At 40.7% G+C, this 17911-nt stretch overlaps 1 protein-coding gene across 6 annotated transcripts in view; it reads left to right on the top strand.

Annotated features, from left to right (window-relative positions):
* LOC131439090 (uncharacterized) overlaps nt 1-17911 on the top strand; it is a 607248-nt gene that overhangs the window by 578456 nt on the left and 10881 nt on the right. The window lies entirely within an intron of this gene.

Genomic DNA, 17911 nt, shown 5'->3' with positions numbered 1-17911 from the left:
GTTGAATGTTGCCGAGAAAAATAAATTGAATTCTTTGACTGTCACTTTCCCGCGCTAGTTCGCCCCCTCTAGACATTAGAGATGCAAAGTGATTGGAGCTTTCCGAAGGAGATATTTTTACTCGAAAACGAAAGATCTTTTATTTTTCAGGCAGTATTTTTTTTCGTTTAATATTCAAGCTATGCATTCTATTTTTGCATTTCTCATATAGGAAGGCTACGCAATCACTGTGAAAACGGATTTTTTAACCGAACCCCCGAGGGCCGAATGTCATATACCATTCGACTCAGATCGACGAACTGAGCAAATGTCCGTGTGTGTATCTGTGTATGTATGTAACAAAAATATGCACTCACTTTTTTCGAAGATGGCTGAACCGATTTTCACATACTAAGATTCAAATGGAAGGTCTCATGGTCCCATAGTCTGCTATTGAATTTTATCCCGATCGAACTTCCGGTTCCGGAGATATAGGATGATATGCACCAAAAAATGCCAAAAAATATGCACTCACTTTTTTCAAAGATGGCTGAACCGATTTTCACAAACTTAGATTCAAATGAAAGGCTTAATGGTGCGATAGCCTGCTATTAAATTTCATTTAGATTCGACTTCCGGTTCCGGAGTTACATGGTAATAGTGAAAATTAGAGAAAAAGTGTGCACTCAATTTTCTCTAAAACGTCTTAATCGATTTTCACAAACTAAGATTCAAATAAAAGTTCTTATAGTTTCCTAAAAATTTCTGGAACGTTTTTCCAGATCCGACTTCCTGTTCCGGAGCTAAAGCGTGATAAGTGGAAAATTACCAATTTCAGTGGTATTTTTTCACGAACGATGGTCAAAAACAAGTACAAATCCCATAAAACTGTCTGATAAATTCTTCTAGTTTGCAGAGTTTATTAGTTTGTGGGCATAAAAACTTCATTCGGCACCACTGGTCCTCCCTTTTCCTGTTCCGGAAGCACCGAAAGTGGTGAAGAAAATCTCCAAAAGTAGAACTCACTTCGATTTCTCTACGATGCTTGAACCGATTTTCACAAATCTTGATTTTAATTGAAGCTCATATTATTTTTAAAAATAATGTGAAATTTCATCTGGATCCGACTTCCGGTCCCGCAGTTACAGGGCGATGAGTGTCAAAGTTTTCAAATCGCCATATAGATTGAAAATATGCACAACATCTAAAGAAGAAGAAAACACAAAACGAACGATGCGTGCTACGTTCTATTTCGTACACGCTATGAAGATACGTTTATGGATGTCTGCTACTGGTGTGTGATATTGGTTAAAAAAATAACACATAGAAAAAACAGTCCTTATAATATAGTTCGTTTCATTCTTTCTGCGAAGCGACGGGAAGGCTCATCAAACTTAACAATTGTTTCAACAGAAGTAAAAGCTCGTGTGCACGCAGTTATAGGTTCGTTACTTCCAAATAAAGTCCTGTGGAATCCGTTTTGAAGTAGAGTCGTATATTGCAATGATCTGCTTGGTACTCGAAAACAATTTTGCTACGCAATTCTGGAGCATCGATCTCCTCGTTTATTAATTTCGCAATCGTCAATGCTTGTAGAATTTTTCTTCGGCGCTGTAAAGTATCGATTCCCAATAATTGGCATCTGTCCGGGTATGGTGGCAAGTTTACAGGATCTCTCCAAGGCAAATGTGAACATGCGTTTCTGAACACGTTCAAGTCTAAGGCTCCACGATATTTGATACGGACACCAGATTACTGAAGCATTTTCCAAAATCGAACGGACGAGTGAGCAATATAAAGCCTTCAAGCAAAGCGGATCTTTGAAGTATTTAGCAATTTTAGAGATGAATCCCAGCTGACGGGAAGCTTTCGAAATAACTAGCGACCGTTGGACATCAAACGTCAATTTGGCATCCAGTTGTACACCAAGATCACACACCTGAGTCACTCTAGATAAAATTGTTCCATCAGTGTTATAGTCGAATATAATGGGACGTAGAATCCGATAAAATGTGATAACTTGGCATTTGGTTACATTGATAATAATTTTCCCTGCACCAATTTTCGAACCTTGTAAGCAAATCTTGCAGTCGTTGGCAATCCTCAACACTACGAACAGCGAGATACAGTTTCAAATCATCTGCGTAGATTAATTTACAACCAGATCCCAAGAGTAATGCAACATCGTTGAAAAATACTACAAATATCAAGGGTCCCAAGTTGCTACCTTGCGGAACACCTGATTTATTCGAGAATTCGGACGACGCAACGTTATTGATTTTTACACGCAGTTGTCTATCGGAAAGATATGAGTTCAGCCAAGACACGAGTTGCGATGATAAACCAAGTCGATATAATTTACAGTATTCGATGATCAATCTTGTCAAACGCTGCTTTTAGATCGGTGTAGATAACATCCATTTGTGCTTTTGCCTCCATACTAGAAATACATTTAGACGTTAAGGTCAACAAATTCGTTTTAACTGATCTACTAGGCATAAATCCGTGTTAATCAAATGAAATGTAGTTCTTTGCACGATCTAAAATAGCACCACTCACAACTATCTCGAATAATTTCGATGAGGCTGAGAGCTAGTTATCATGCGACCGAAAGAATAAACGAATATCATTGAATTCAAATTCATTTGAGAAAAAAATGCAATTTTCACAGTCGGTAGTGCAGTTCTAGTTCCGGTTTCGGAAGAATTGGAAATGGTAATTAAATACTGCAAAAAGGATCTCTCTCGCTTTCCTTCAAATCGATTTCAACAAACTTATAAGTTCGAAGGAAAAGTCTTGCAGTTTCATGCGGAATTCCTAAATTTCTTGTGGATACTACTCCAGTTCCGGAACTACAGGATGAACAAGATTTGTAGAGTTTGTTAGATTAGGTCCGAACAAACTTTCCTATTTCTATTCAATGAACAGTTGTTTTAGCGAATTCCACAGTAATATTTATGATGTTATAAATAACATGAGAAAGGCATCATTACACCACTAGGTGGATTAAAACAGGTTTTTTATTCTATATTTTGCGCCCAAAAATGCTTTACTTTATCTTGTTGAGTGTGTAAACAATTGAATACGCGCTCATTAATGAATCTGAAATACTTGGAAATATCGAAAGAACACGTATTAGCATCCAGAAGTTTGATACTTCCGGCTAATAATAGCAATTGAAAGCAATAGAAATCTTTTTTGTTCTGGGTCTTGTCATTATTTTCATTGAAGAAAAGCGTTTTCATAAATCTCGTCGGATTTTTCAAAGGGCCGTATGAGCAAATGATGTTTATCTTTGTTTACTTTCTCTTTCGAATATTGTAAAGCGATTATAGAAGTTTTTGAAGGTTTTACAATTCTGATTTGAAATTGATGGTCTCGGGGATCATTTTATACAAAAAGTTGAATGATAAACGTGGAAACCGCTTAGTATTTAATAGAAGAGGAAATACACAAAGAGAAACTATCACGAGAATACTCGGATGATTTTTTTTTTTCAGAAGGCCGTAAGAGCAAGTGACAGTTTCTTTTTGTTTACTTGTTCTTCCGATTATTGTGATGTGATTATAAAAATTTCCTTGGATTTCACAGTTCTGTTTGAAAGTCGAAAAGCTTCGGGAATCATTTTATGCAAAGAGTTGAGTGATAAAAGTGGAAACCTCTTGGTAATTGATAGAAGCGAAAGTGAACAAAAAGAAACTTACGGCTTTCTGAAAAATCAACCGAGAAATGGCCAGTTAAGATTATTGTCAGAACTGGGAAAATCAAGATAAAAAAATCGTCAAATCGAGATCACTGCCGAAGAAGATCGCTTGTTATCTTTCCCAATAAAGATCACTACTGATCCGATCTTTTTAAGATTGATCAGTTGATCAGTGATCTCAAATCACATCGATCAAAATCGGTACTGATCTTCCGTTACACAAAATCGGTAGTGATTATGATCTAAAATGATCCTTGATTCATGTAAGATCAATCATTGGATGATTCAATCAGGTTCGATTACAGAGAACAGACATCCAAGCTAGTACAAACTTTTTCAAAAAAGCTGTGTAAAGCATAGAAGTGAAAATCACCGTTAAAAATCACCGTTGCGTACGACTTTGCACGCATTAATTACTATTGTATGGAAGTTCGAACGCAAGAGCCAGTAAGCAACTGCTGGGCTGCTCGGAGCGCCTGTACAGGAGAATTGCTACTTGGTGATTGTTTTTTAAAACAACGGTTAAATCACTTATACACATTGAAATCTCTACTTGTAAGTTTGCTCCGTTTACGTAGTTTCAACATATATTCTCGTTTGATGCATTCCGTGTTCGATTTAGCAACTGGTTGATTCGCAATAAACTGAATACCACATTAAGAGAAATAAATGCTAGATGAAAGTTTCATGAAAACAATACGCAATGCAAAATTATTTTTAAAAAAATTACATCACATAGTGATTAGAGCGACAAAAAACTTTGTTTTACTTCCAGCTGGTTGATGTTGGTGATGATTTTCATGCACTATTTTGATTAAAATTTTTGACATGAATTTATTTTATAGAAGTAACAGGAGCGCAGGGTTTGAACAAACAGCAGGCACTGCGTTTGAATTGCCGTATGATATTCAAGCTAGATAGGGTAAATTAATCAGCTGCATGACATGCTTTGTGATTGAACATGTTTTTCTTATCATTGTAATTATTATTAATCACAACATATATGTTAATGTTATTTGCTGGTTTTATTGATATTACTTCGCCAACACGAATATGCTGAATAAATTTTTAATACATCTAGAAGCATGAATTTCCGATGCAACCGACCAAACAAACTCAATGAAATTCTTTCATACTTTCTGCCATACTTCAAGTAAAGCGGCTATGATTTTTCTCAATCACTGTATCGGGTGCAATCAAAACCAAACTCTGATAACAGACTTTCGTACCGGGTTGAAAACTCGTGCACATGTCTGTGTGCTTGGTGATGTTTTCAAAGCCAAGTCGCCAAGAAAAGTGGCCACAATATCAAGAGCGACATGACAAAGTCATCCTCCAACACGAAAATACTTGGCCTCATGTCGCAAAAGTGTTCAAAAAGTACCTGGAAACGCTGAAATAGGAAGTCTTGCCCCACCCACCGTATTACCCAGATGTCACCCCTTCTGACTTCCACCTGTTCCGTTCGATGGCACACGGCCTGGCAGATCAACATTTTCAATCCTTCGAAGAGTTGGAAAAATGGATTGATTCATGGATAGCGTCAAAAGACGACTCCTTTTTTCGAGCCGGTATCCGTAAATTGCCGGAAAGATGGGAGAAAGTTGTCGCTAGCGACGGACAATACTTTGAATAATACTGTAAGCACTTTTTCTCAATAAAGCTTTTAATTTTGGAAAAAACGGCAGAAGCAAAGTTGTACACCTGATAATAAAATAAATTTAAAAGTTTTAGTAACATGGTTAAGAAATATGAACAATTTGGGAGACGAATTACGGGAATTAACAGGAAAAAGTGTTATATCATAAGATATTTCTAGCCAATTTTCAAATATTTATTCCAGTTGCCAAAATATTGGGAGGGCATGAACACTCCAATACATCTTTTGAAGGAGCAACAACTTGTTCAAATTGATACTGCATAACGCATAACTGCGTTGCATTGAATTGTTTTTGGTACACTTAGTCTGGATTACGTCTATGAGATTCTTGGAAGCAAGATTAGACCAAAATATTATGCTTTATAAGACTAAACCAATTTTTAACTTTTCAAGTAGATTACACGATTATTGTTCGGTTCAATAATAGGGTCTGATGGATTATGCTGAGGGATATTTCATTGTGTTTAGCCACATTTAATAAAAAAGAAGCATCTTTGATTATCATCATAACACAACTTTATACTGAATCCATTTGCGCACCACCGTTTAGTTCGTATGTAAATTAACATTTTTAAGCGTACGATATTGAAACTTTCGGATCAAGTTAAATGAGGCAAATCCATCAACAAATCACCGAGATTCGAGTGATTCAAATTAGGCCCGAAAAATCTATCACCGATAATTCTAAATTGACCTACTATTTTCCGATACCGAGTCGATACTTTGAGGTATCGATACTTTCTTTCAGGAATCGGGTATTTTTGGTATCGATATCGCATCAGAGCGATACTGTTAGTATCGATACTTTTGGTCTCGATACTTTTGGTCTCGATACTTACAGTATCGCAACAGATTGAAGTCAGTTCTTATTACGACGGAACAATTTTTTTTCAATTATAGAGGTTTTAACCTTCGGGCTTTAACCGCCTCTTCCGGTCAGAAGAACTTTCTAACCCTATGTGCGGGGTTGGGAATCGAACCCAGGTGGCCTGCCTGAAAGGGACGCTATACCCATCCCCAATGGAACATTTTTATTTCTTCGGCTTCGACGAAGCGTCAAGATCTCGCATGTATTGGCATGACGTGGACTAGCCGTCGTTGAAATTCGTTCTCGACAATTTCGCTTTATCCAACAGGTGCGCTGAAAGAGAATGCAATGTACTCTCAAAGGATTCAATCATTTCAATTTTTCACACTCATTGCACTCTCTTTCAGTGCGCCCAATAGCGATGGAATTATAGCAATAGGAATTGGCTTTTAGTGTAGTATTCGTGTGTCGATAAAGGTAAATTGTCGAGAAAATAAGTGAAATGTGAAATTAACCCAAAGTGACGTGCGGAAATTTTTTGACGTGGACCAAAAGTCTAGAAAGGCGAAGTGCAAGGAATATGCGTATACTGGTGGCAAAACAAATTTATGCACAGCAAAAAAAATAATTGCAACAATCTTATCAAATTATTGGAGATAAATCACACTTTATTAAATCGAAACAACGTATTAAGTAGATGTAACATCAGCTTGACTGAAGACTTCGACAATTCTGGTAGGAAATTATGCTCACTACTGATGTACAGCGTTTACGATATAATATCACAACAATCTTGATGTCGATCTAAGGGTTGTAATATTACACGAAAAGATGCATAACTTCCCATCAGAATCGTCTAAGTATTCAGTCAAGCGGATGTAATTTACTAAATACGTTGTTTCAATGTAATAACGTGAGACTTATCTGCGATATTTCTTGAAAACTGAAAATTATTACATTTGATGTTCAATACGTCTAATTTTTTTCACATCGATTAATAATTAGATTGAGATTGTTTTTTTGTTTTTTTTTTGCTGTGTGAAAACATCTTTCTGTACATCATAAAATAACGTCACAGTCAACAATTTTATTTTTAAATGATTACTGCGCAAGTATCAATTGATACTTACAGGTATCGATACTCTATTGCCTTTTGATACCTTGTATCGATACCAGTGGCGTCTCGTCCTTATGTGCACCTTGTGCACTGCACAACCGGTCAAATTTCCATCCCCATCAGCATTCTATTATTTTTAGATTCTTTATTTATAAGATGAAATCAGGTCGGATTGTACCGAAAAGAAACTAATGAACGATTTTGTTCACAGCACAATATGCACAAATTCACTATAAGCTATTTGCACTTGCACGTGGCGCTCTGAATTCAATCACTTTGCTTTGTACATCGAAATTGCCTGTGTTTACACACATCTCGTATACATCCAACTTAAAATTCCAAGTATCTCTTGTCGCAGTGTTAGTGTCTTCTCCGTGCACGAGAGTTACTGCACAGATTCAAGAGGAGAGGGAATTACTTAGCTCAGCTCAGAAATTTGTTGTTCTCTCTGTCACGTTTGGCTCTGTAATAACTTGTATGCACATCTTCAGGAGAGGCTTTAATGGCTTATGCTTATGGTAAATGAAAACAAATTGCTGTCTCCAGTGATACCAGGTTCACAGATTTATCTGAGTTTCACAGATTCTGAATATACTGCACAGATTTAAAAAATGGCACAGATTTCTGAAATCAATCACAGACTGACAATAAGCTCCTAAAAGTCTTCAAATTGCTAGGGAAAACAAAGTGTCCTAAAGAGCGTTTAAAGTGTCGGGTCCTTTTTTTTGCTGAGACTGATTTCTGATTCGAACACAGATTTTCAAAAAAAGATGGCTTGACGGCCTTGGCTGTCTCAGTTGCAACGTAGAAAAGATTTGCTCGAAGTGCAGCACGAGGTTTTTTTTCTATTGTATCGATGATATAAAATAAGTTTAATAAAAATATCCTATCTACAAATATATCGATATTTTATTGTATTGAAAAACACAAGCGAATATCAATTCTTCAATCTTTACAACGAACTGTTACATCTGTTATAATCAGTGCACAACCCGTGAATTTTCCCACGAGACGCCACTGATTGATACCCAAAATTTCGATATCCCAATACCCTAGGTATCGATACTTCACTTTCCGAGTACCATCCTTACTGGCAGCCAGGGGTTAACTTAAGCAGAAATGTATTCGAGCATATATTTATAGCTTCCCTTGTGTGGGATAGTTCATAATGCGCAAATCAGACGAGAGAATGACATCATTGGCAAGCCGTGATTGGCTCGTGAAAACATAGGTCAATTCAAACCAATTTTTCAATGGTATGTTATTTAAATACTGAAACGATGTTGCCATACATGTTTAGATTAAATAATTCCGAATCGATTGGTTGTTAAATTATATAAATCCACCAACAAATGACTGAGCTATGAGCGTTCAAAATTATGACAGAAAAAGGTTACGCGGTTAGTTTTGCATTTTTTTTTTAATTGATACCCAGCCACGTATAATGAATTTTACTAAAACTCTACAAATTTTTTTGTGCTCATATGACAGCTTCTCTAATCAATACACTGAATCAAACAACCCGAGATATATAAAACATTTCTCCATATGCACTTTTCGGAAAAAATAAGCTGTGAATACGGTTTAAAATACAGTCTTTTACTAATTCGGGAGAGAATAGGGTAACGGAGGTATTTTGGTGACTCTGTTATAATCAAAATGAGGTACATGTATTTATACCTAAGATGTTAACGAACGCCAAAATCTTACAAGTTCTGAAATGCGATGTACTTCATTTTTCATATGTGCATCCAGAAATACATAAGATTGACCAAAATACCTCCGTTGACCAATAATGTTATGTCAAAAATCCCTATATTACCTACTATATGTGGAATTCACTTTCAATCTATGTAAAATTTTAAATGCAAACGCAGAACTAAACAAGTTCATCTAAATGCTAGTTCCAGAATTTCGTGAACATTTTCGTATTAAAATTTTATGATTTTCAAAAACCAATCAATCCATGTTTACTGTGATGATGGTAAATTTCTACAGAAGAAATTCTATCAAACCTTTGCTTTTCGACCATAAGACCTTTTATCCAATCCTAAGTTTGTGGAAACCGGATCTCTTAGAAAATGAAACTCTTTCATTTTTGACCCCTATTTCCGGTATTTCCCGAACCGCGAACTAGAAACCGGTATAGCCGAAGCCGATTCGTTTGTTCATCAGTCAACCAGGCCTGTACATTTAAAAACTATACGGCTAATACGACGGATTTTGTTCGCAAAATTTCACAAGTGTTTTTTTTATCCCATTTGTCTTTCATTCAATTCTTTTGACACCATGACACAGGTTCTAATAGCAACATGAAAACCCATTCATCCACCAAAGATAACTTCCGAAACTAGCGAGCAGTAAACATCATTCGTAAATGATTTCATCCTTTCTACAAGTTTCAGTTCGATCCGTAGGACTTTCAGCTGAATCGGTCGATATATCCGAAATTGTAATACTCGTTAACTAATTAATTAATTAATTACCAGGCTAAAATATCTCTCACCAATTGACCCACAGCTGAGAAGCTTTCGACTCCGTTCGGTATCAACTATACAACCTCCAAGTTCAAAAGTATTCCCCATATTACGTAGGTAGCTCGTTCGATTCATCCCTAGAGGGGTTTTCTAATGAAAATTGTAATACCAGCTCCAAGTTTATGCTGTCCGGTGGCACTACTGATAATAATTCAATGAATTCCGTTTCCACGAATATCCACAATTGGGTCGATAAGGCGACTGGGAATCTATTTCGGTTCGATGTTACTAAGCCGATCTGTAGGAATTATTTTTCCCGCACTGAGCTAGCATTTTTATATCTGGTTTTATTATCGACCAATCGAAAACATCAACATTTCAATTTATGTATTTTGTCAAAATCATCATCAGCAAAATCAATTTTATTTCGTACTTTCGATCATAGCTACAACGGAGGTAAAACGGGGACATCTTTGAAGATCACTCAAATAAACTTTTCCCTCTGTCGGCTTCAGCTTCGGTTTCTTTTAACTGACAATCTTTTAGAAGCGGGAGATCATTTCTCATATTTTTCATCTTTTTTTATACATTTCATTCGAAAGCTACTCCAAGGAAGAAATCTACTATCCTCACTCTCTCTCTCTCTATCTATACATTGCCTTTCCTGTATTTCTATCCCTTTTACCGACAGCACTCAACATGTAATCTGACTTTATTAAATTGCATCATTACCTGAGCCATGAGCACACTTGACATCCCAAGCATCTTCTCCCGGTTTACCGGTTTAGAGTCCTCCCATTTCAAGCACAAACAATAAATGATAACAAGCTCCTGTGCTACGGAACCGTTCGGCCGCCTCTCTCTGCCACTGACAGGATCACTGTGAAATCGGGTTGATAAGGGGGTTGTTATTTCGTTTACAGTTTTCCGTTCCATACAAAGAAAACGTCGTCGTCGTCGTCATCGCCAATTAGACCGTACGTTTAGCAATATGGGACTACAACTCTGGAGAGAATCGTTCTAGCATTAGCATTATTTCGATAAAATAAGTCTACTCACAAATATTCTGTGAGTGGAAATAGCAGGACAGTGCATAAAGATCAAAAAGAGGCTATAACATTTGAATACATTTGAAATGACGAGAACGGCTTCCCTGGGAAGCTGACAAGACTGACTAAAGCTACGATGGATGGTGTACAGTGTTGTGTCAAGATTGCGGGCGGTTTCTCGAAACCGTTCGAATCACGTAGGGGATTAAGACAAGGTGATGGGTTGTCCTGCCTGCTGTTCAACATCGCACTTGAAGGAGTTATGCGAAGAGCGCGGCTCAACATGCGGGGCACGATTTTCACGAAGTCCGGACAATTCGTGTGCTTCGCTGATGACGTGGATATAATCGGTAGAAACAAGGAGACGGTAGCAGATCTGTATACCCGACTAAAGCGCGAAGCGGCACGAGTAGGACTGAGGATAAATGTGTCTAAGACAAAGTACATGCTGGCTGGCGGAACTGAAAGCGATAGGCAACGTCTGGGCTGCAGTATTACGATCGACGGCGACGAGTTCGAGGTGGTTGACGAGTTCATCTATCTTGGCTCACTGGTGACTGCGGACAACGACACCAGCCGGGAGATCAGGAGGCGCATTATATCCGGAAGTCGTGCCTACTATGGACTCCACAAAACATTGAGATCCAGGAAACTTCACCCCCGCACGAAGTGCACCATGTACAAATCACTGATAAGACCGGTGGTTCTCTACGGGCACGAAACGTGGACAATGCTCGAGGGGGACCTGCAAGCACTCGAAGTCTTCGAAAGGAGGGTGCTGAGAACGATCTTCGGTGGTGTGCAGGAGAATGGAGTGTGGAGGAGAAGAATGAACCATGAACTAGCGCAACTCTACGGTGAGCCAAGTATCCGGAAAGTAGCCCAGGCTGGAAGGGTACGGTGGGCGGAACATGTCGTGAGAATGCCGGACAACAGCCCCAACAAGTTGGTGTTCACCTCTAATCCGGCAGGTACAAGACAAAGAGGAGCGCAGCGTGCACGGTGGCTGGACCAAGTGGAGCTAAACCTGGATAGTATCGGGCTCCGACGTGGTTGGAGGCAAGCAGCCATGGATCGAGTTACATGGAGAAGAATTGTTGATCAGATAAAATCTTAAAAGATGTAATATCAGAAATATAGATGCATTATCCATAGCGCAGTCGGATCGTGCTCGGGAATGATTGCACTTTGAAAATTGATAACCAATTATCATTATTCTTCTGATTTCTGACTTCTGTTTTCTTTATTCTTTCTTCAGTTTTCTTTTTTTTCTTGTTTTTTTTTCTTCAGTCACCTGTCGTTTGACGTCCGTTTTTTTTTACAAGATGAAATGCATTTACGTACAGAGTGTGGGACTCTCCACAGAACTACCACTGTATAATTAGGTTTTGCACGATGACCACTCGAATGAACTACCAATGAACTGCCGATGAATCAAGTTCACCTTTTGATAGCTATCAGTGGTTTGTTTACATACCTATTAACACGTATTCAAATTAGAATGAACGCAATGAACACATAAACAAACCACTGATAGCTGTCAAAATTGATTCATTTTGTTAATTTTCGTGAGGTTATTTCATGTTCGTACAAAACCTAATTGGAACTACCCACTAAACCACCTTGGATCTCCAACCCTACCTCCCCGGAACTACCGTTAGGTATTACTTCGGGGTGGTAGGCTATCGGTGCTCAAAGCCCCCTTCGGACTTATGCATCGTCATGGACGTCTGCGTCGTTCTCTCCTACTTTTGGGCCATTCATCTCTCGATTTTGAGCCACTCATTTCGCTACAGGGGATCGACCAGCAGGATGTCGAGGTCGGTCCGGCGATTCCGGTTGGAGCTTAGCTCCGGCTTAGTCCGGCGGTGGAAGTTATCCCGTAACCGTCGCTTCCAATACCCGTGAACGGATCGATCGACAGGATGCCTAAGTCGCTCCAATGATTCCGGTTGGAGGATGGCTTTCGGTTCACTGGCGCCCCGACGATCCATACCGGAGCTACGGCGCAATCTACTCGTCTAATCCCCGGCGAAGGATTTAGACTACACCGACGGAGAGTTCCCCGACAACGAAAAAAACTCCCGAACCGATACTTGTTCGCTGATCCCGCTTTAGCGGCCGGCGGTCGCGGCTGCCTGTTGTTCTGCACTCCAATACCGCTGCAAGATGCCCGCGATCTGGGAGGTCACGGTCGACATTGCGTTCCAATTCTCCTCGCTGTGGCACATCCTCTGGACTAGGTTCTCTGGTATAGTTTCTCTGCCACATACAGACCATTCCTTTATGTCGCAAAGCGAGGACAGGCAAATAGGACGTGTTCTGCCGTCTCAAGCTCATTTGGGCAGCCAGAGCCGGCAGGAGATGCCGCGTGGCCGAACCTATGGAGGTACCACCTAAAACAACCGTGACCTGAGAGGAACTGCGTCAGGCCAAAGTTTACTTCGCCGTGGGGTCTGTCGATCCATCCGGAGACTCTGGGAATGAGCCAGTGTGTCCACCTGCCCTTGGTTGAGCTGTCCTATTTCCTTTGCCACTCGTGTAGAGAGGCTGCGTTGGCAGTCCTACGGGCGTTTCTGTCCCTCCGCGTAACGTAGCACTCAGCGTCCTCCTTGATGAGCAGACCAATAGGCATCATGCACGCAACCACGCAGGCTTCGTCTCTGTAGTCTGTCGTCTGTCGTCTGTCGTCTGTCGTCTGTCGTCTGTCGTCTGTCGTCTTTTTTTTTTTTATTTTTTTTTTATTTTTTTTTTATTTTTTTTTTTTTTTTTTTTACAAGGTGAAATGCATTTACGCACGGAGTGTGGGACTCTCCACAGGACTACCCAACTGTTGATTGGAACTACCCACTAAAACACCTTGGATCTCCAACCCTACCTCCCCGGCACCACCGCTAGGTATTACTTCGGGGTGGAAGGCTATTGGTGCTCACAGCACCTTCCCCAGTTTTATGCAGAATGGGGATCAGCATCCTGCTCTCGAGGGATCGACCAGTTGGATGACGAGGTCGGTCCAGTGATGCCGGCTGGAGGGTAACTTCCGGTTCACTGGCGCCTCGACGACCCAAAAACTGATGCTACGTCGCGGAACTACTCGACTAGTCTCCGCCGAAAGATCTAGTCTACACCGACGGAGGGTTCCCCGACGAGGGAAGTCCTCCCGAACCGACGCTTACGGTACGCGTCTACGACCCGACCGAAAGGATGCCTAAGTCGATCCAATGATTCCGGTTGGAGCGTGGCTTCCGGTTCACTGGCGCTCAGACGATCCTATCGGTATCACGCGACGATCTACTCATCTAGTCCCCGACAAAGGATCTAGACTACTCCGACGGAGATTTCCCCGGCAAAGGAGAATCTCCCGACACCGAGTCTCTTACGCCACACGGGACACCCGATGGAGTGCCGAGGTCGGTCCCGCGATTCCGGTTGGAGCATGGCTTCCGGTTCGCTGGCGCCTCGACGACTCGAATCGGTGTTGTGGCGGCTACTCGACTAGCCCCCGCCGAAGGATCTAGCCTACACCGACGGAGAGTTCCCCGACGAAGGAGGCCCTCCCGAAACCGACGCTTTCGATTCCCGTCAACGCCCGACCGAGAGGATGCCTGGGTCGGTCCAGTGATTCCGGTTGGAGGATAGCTTCCGGTTCACTGGCGCCCTGACGATCCTAGCGGTATTACACCACGATTTACTCGTCTAGTCCCCGACGAAGGATCTAGACTACTCCGACGGAGATTTCCCCGGCGAAGGAGAATCTCCCGACACCGAGTCTCTTACACCACACGGGACACCCGATGGAGTGCCGAGGTCGGTCCCGCGATTCCGGTTGGAGCATGGCTTCCGGTTCGCTGGCGCCTCGACGACTCGAATCGGTGTTGTGGCGGCTACTCGACTAGCCCCCGCCGAAGGATCTAGCCTACACCGACGGAGAGTTCCCCGACGAAGGAGGCCCTCCCGAAACCGACGCTTTCGATTCCCGTCAACGCCCGACCGAGAGGATGCCTGGGTCGGTCCAGTGATTCCGGTTGGAGGATAGCTTCCGGTTCACTGGCGCCCTGACGATCCTAGCGGTATTACACCACGATTTACTCGTCTAGTCCCCGACGATGGATCTAGACTACTCCGACGAAGAGCTTCCCGACGAAGAAGGTTCTCCCGGACCGACGTTTATTCGCTGATCCTTCTTGAGCCTACTACGGTACGCGTTGATCCGCACTCCATTTCCGCTGTAATATGCCCGCAATTTGGGATGCCGCGGTCGACACTGCGCCAGGACATACAGGGGATGTCGCGTGGCCGAACCTGTGGAGGTACCATCTGAAGCACCCGTGGCCTGTGAGGAATTGCGTCAGGCCGAAGTTCACTTCTCCGTGAAGTCTATCTAACCAGCTCGAGACCCTAGGTATGAGCCGATGTGTCCACCTGCCCTTGGTTGAGCTGTCCCACTCTTGTTGCCATCTGCGTAGAGAAGCGGCTTTGGAGGCCCTACGGGCGTTTCTGTCTCCTCGCGTGCTGTAGCGCTCCGCGTCTTCCTTCACTATCAGACCGATCGGCATCATGCTCGTCTGTCGTCTGTCGTCTGTCGTCTGTCGTCTGTCGTCTGTCGTCTGTCGTCTGTCGTCTGTCGTCTGTCGTCTGTCGTCTGTCGTCTGTCGTCTGTCGTCTGTCGGCTGTCGGCTGTCATTTTTGGTTTTGATATTTCCGATAAAACAATCAACTGCTTTTTTTCAGTGTATAATTTTTAGTGTATGTCTTATTGGGCACCGTTTTTATACAATTCCAGGTGACAACGATTTAAAGAAAGTGTATGTAAAAATACATTTATTTCTCCACCCCTGTAAAACAATTGGTTTGTCATACTGGAAACGTGCGCAAAGTTTCGTCAAAATAGGAGCAAACCGATCTTAATTTTGCCACTATTTATCTTGTTAGGGTTTGGAATTGCTTCTTCAGTGTATATCAAAAAAAATAAAATCCACATCATTAGATTTGATTTCGAGGCAAGTCTGTGATTAAAGATCGGATATCTCACGGAATAAACATGAGTGTGTATGCCGAACGCTTTTTTTAAGCGAGTAGGTAACGTCAAAGATAAAACCGGATGACGTTAATACGAATAAAAAAGATTGTCCAAACTCGTTGAAATTTAACATTTTTCAGTGCATTTATCTCACGTGCGATTGAGCTATTGAACCTGAATTTATTATAATATTTGTGGTCTAAGTCCAGATCGAGATCCAAGTTCAAATCCAGAACTGGTTCAGGTACAGGTCCGGTTTCAGTTCCAGGATCTGAATCGAAAATATGGTTCTGTCCATGTTCTGTTCTAGTTTCAAGTTCATGACATAGAACTGTCAGGATCATAATCTGGATCAGTAATATAACAGGGCTAAATCAAAGACCAATTCTGGTTTTGTAATTTGGAACTGATTTCTAAATTGACCAGGATTCGAAAAATGGGATAATAAAACTGGATTTTGATCCGGGAACCTGAATTCCAGATCTAAATTCTGAAACCAAATTCTGGACCTCAGTTCTGAGCCTAAGTTTTGGAACTAAATTCTAGTACTTGATTCTGGAGCTGAATTCTAGAATTGAATTCTGGAACTGTTTTCTGATCCGGAATTCTGATCTAAACCTGAGTTTTAGTTTCAGAACATAGAACCAGGTTTCAGATTCAGTTCCAATTCCATATGCAATTCTGGACCTAAATTCCGACAGAATTGAACTTTGAATCTGAATTATAGAATAAAAATCCGGAATAAAAATCCGGAGTCTCAGTTCCCGAATTCAGTTTCAAAGTTCAGATCCAGAATCAAGTTCCTATGAACTCTGGGCCTGGATTTGAAACTATTCCGGAACTCCTGACCAGAATTTTAAATCTGAGTTTTGAAAATGGAAATGAATCCTGGACCTGAATTGTAGAACTGAACCAGATTTTCGATATTAAAATTTGGAACTTTGGGAATTTTAGTTACAAAATTCCGATCCCGAATTCAGAATTTCAGCCTAGGTTTAACATTCAGTTTAGAACTTCGTTTGCACAAACTGAATTATAAAAATTGATACGGACCCTAAATTCTGGAACTGAATTCTATAACTCAATTTGAATTTTCGTTCGGGATCTGGAACTGAATTTTGGAACTGAGTTCTGAGGCTGGAATTTCAAAATCCAGTTTCAGGATTCTGAGACAAAATTTTAGGACTGATTTCTGGACCTGGATTCCGGAACTAAATTCTGTGCTGTTACTGAACTCTGAACCGAGATTCTGGAATTAAATTTTTTAACTGAATTCGTTAAATGAATTCTGGTCATGGACTCTGAAACTTCTGGAACAGATTTCTAGATCTGGATTCAGATAATTTACTTTTGAGAAGAATTTTAAACCGGGATCTGGAACTGAGTTTGAAAGCAGGTTGAGTTCAGACCTGGATTCTGGAAATGAGCCCTGGCATTGAATACTGGACCCGGATTGTGGAATTAAATTTTGGACTTGGAACTGAGTTCCGAACTTGGATTCTGGAATTAAATTTTTAAACTGAATTCTTATCCCGGATTCTGGAACTGAATTAGAGAATATGAACTAAACCCTGGACCTGGGATCTGGAACGGAATTCAGGAACTGGAACTGAATTCCTGCCTTGGATTCAGGAACCGATTTCTAGCTCTACCCGATCAACATATTATATCTGAACTATTTTTCTTGTTATTACTTGTTATAATATTTTGTTATTTTAACTACTAACGAGACCATATTTTTTTATTTAGCATTTGTTACAAAAATTACTTTTTGTTATAAACTTGTTAGTGCTTGATGATCAGGTAGATTCAGGCAATACATTCTGGACAGTAGTTTTGGATCTGGATTCTGAAACTAAATTTGGAAACAGGACCTCCTGGATTCTAGTATCAACCCTGGCAATGAATTCTGGAACTTCCATTTGGAACTAAATTTTTTACATGGAACTGAACTCTGAACTTAGATTCTAAAACTGAATTTTTGAACTGAACTCGGGAACTGAATACTGGACCGGATTCAAGAACTTGATCTTTCTGGTATTTCTGGTGCATTTTGGAGCTGAATTTTTGATTCTGGAACTGAGTTCAATAACTAAGG

The sequence above is a fragment of the Malaya genurostris genome, chromosome 3 (genome assembly GCF_030247185.1).
Source record: "Malaya genurostris strain Urasoe2022 chromosome 3, Malgen_1.1, whole genome shotgun sequence".
Lineage (NCBI taxonomy): Eukaryota > Metazoa > Arthropoda > Insecta > Diptera > Culicidae > Malaya > Malaya genurostris.
Note: the sequence above shows the minus strand (reverse complement) of the source record. Positions and strands in the feature narration are given on the sequence as shown.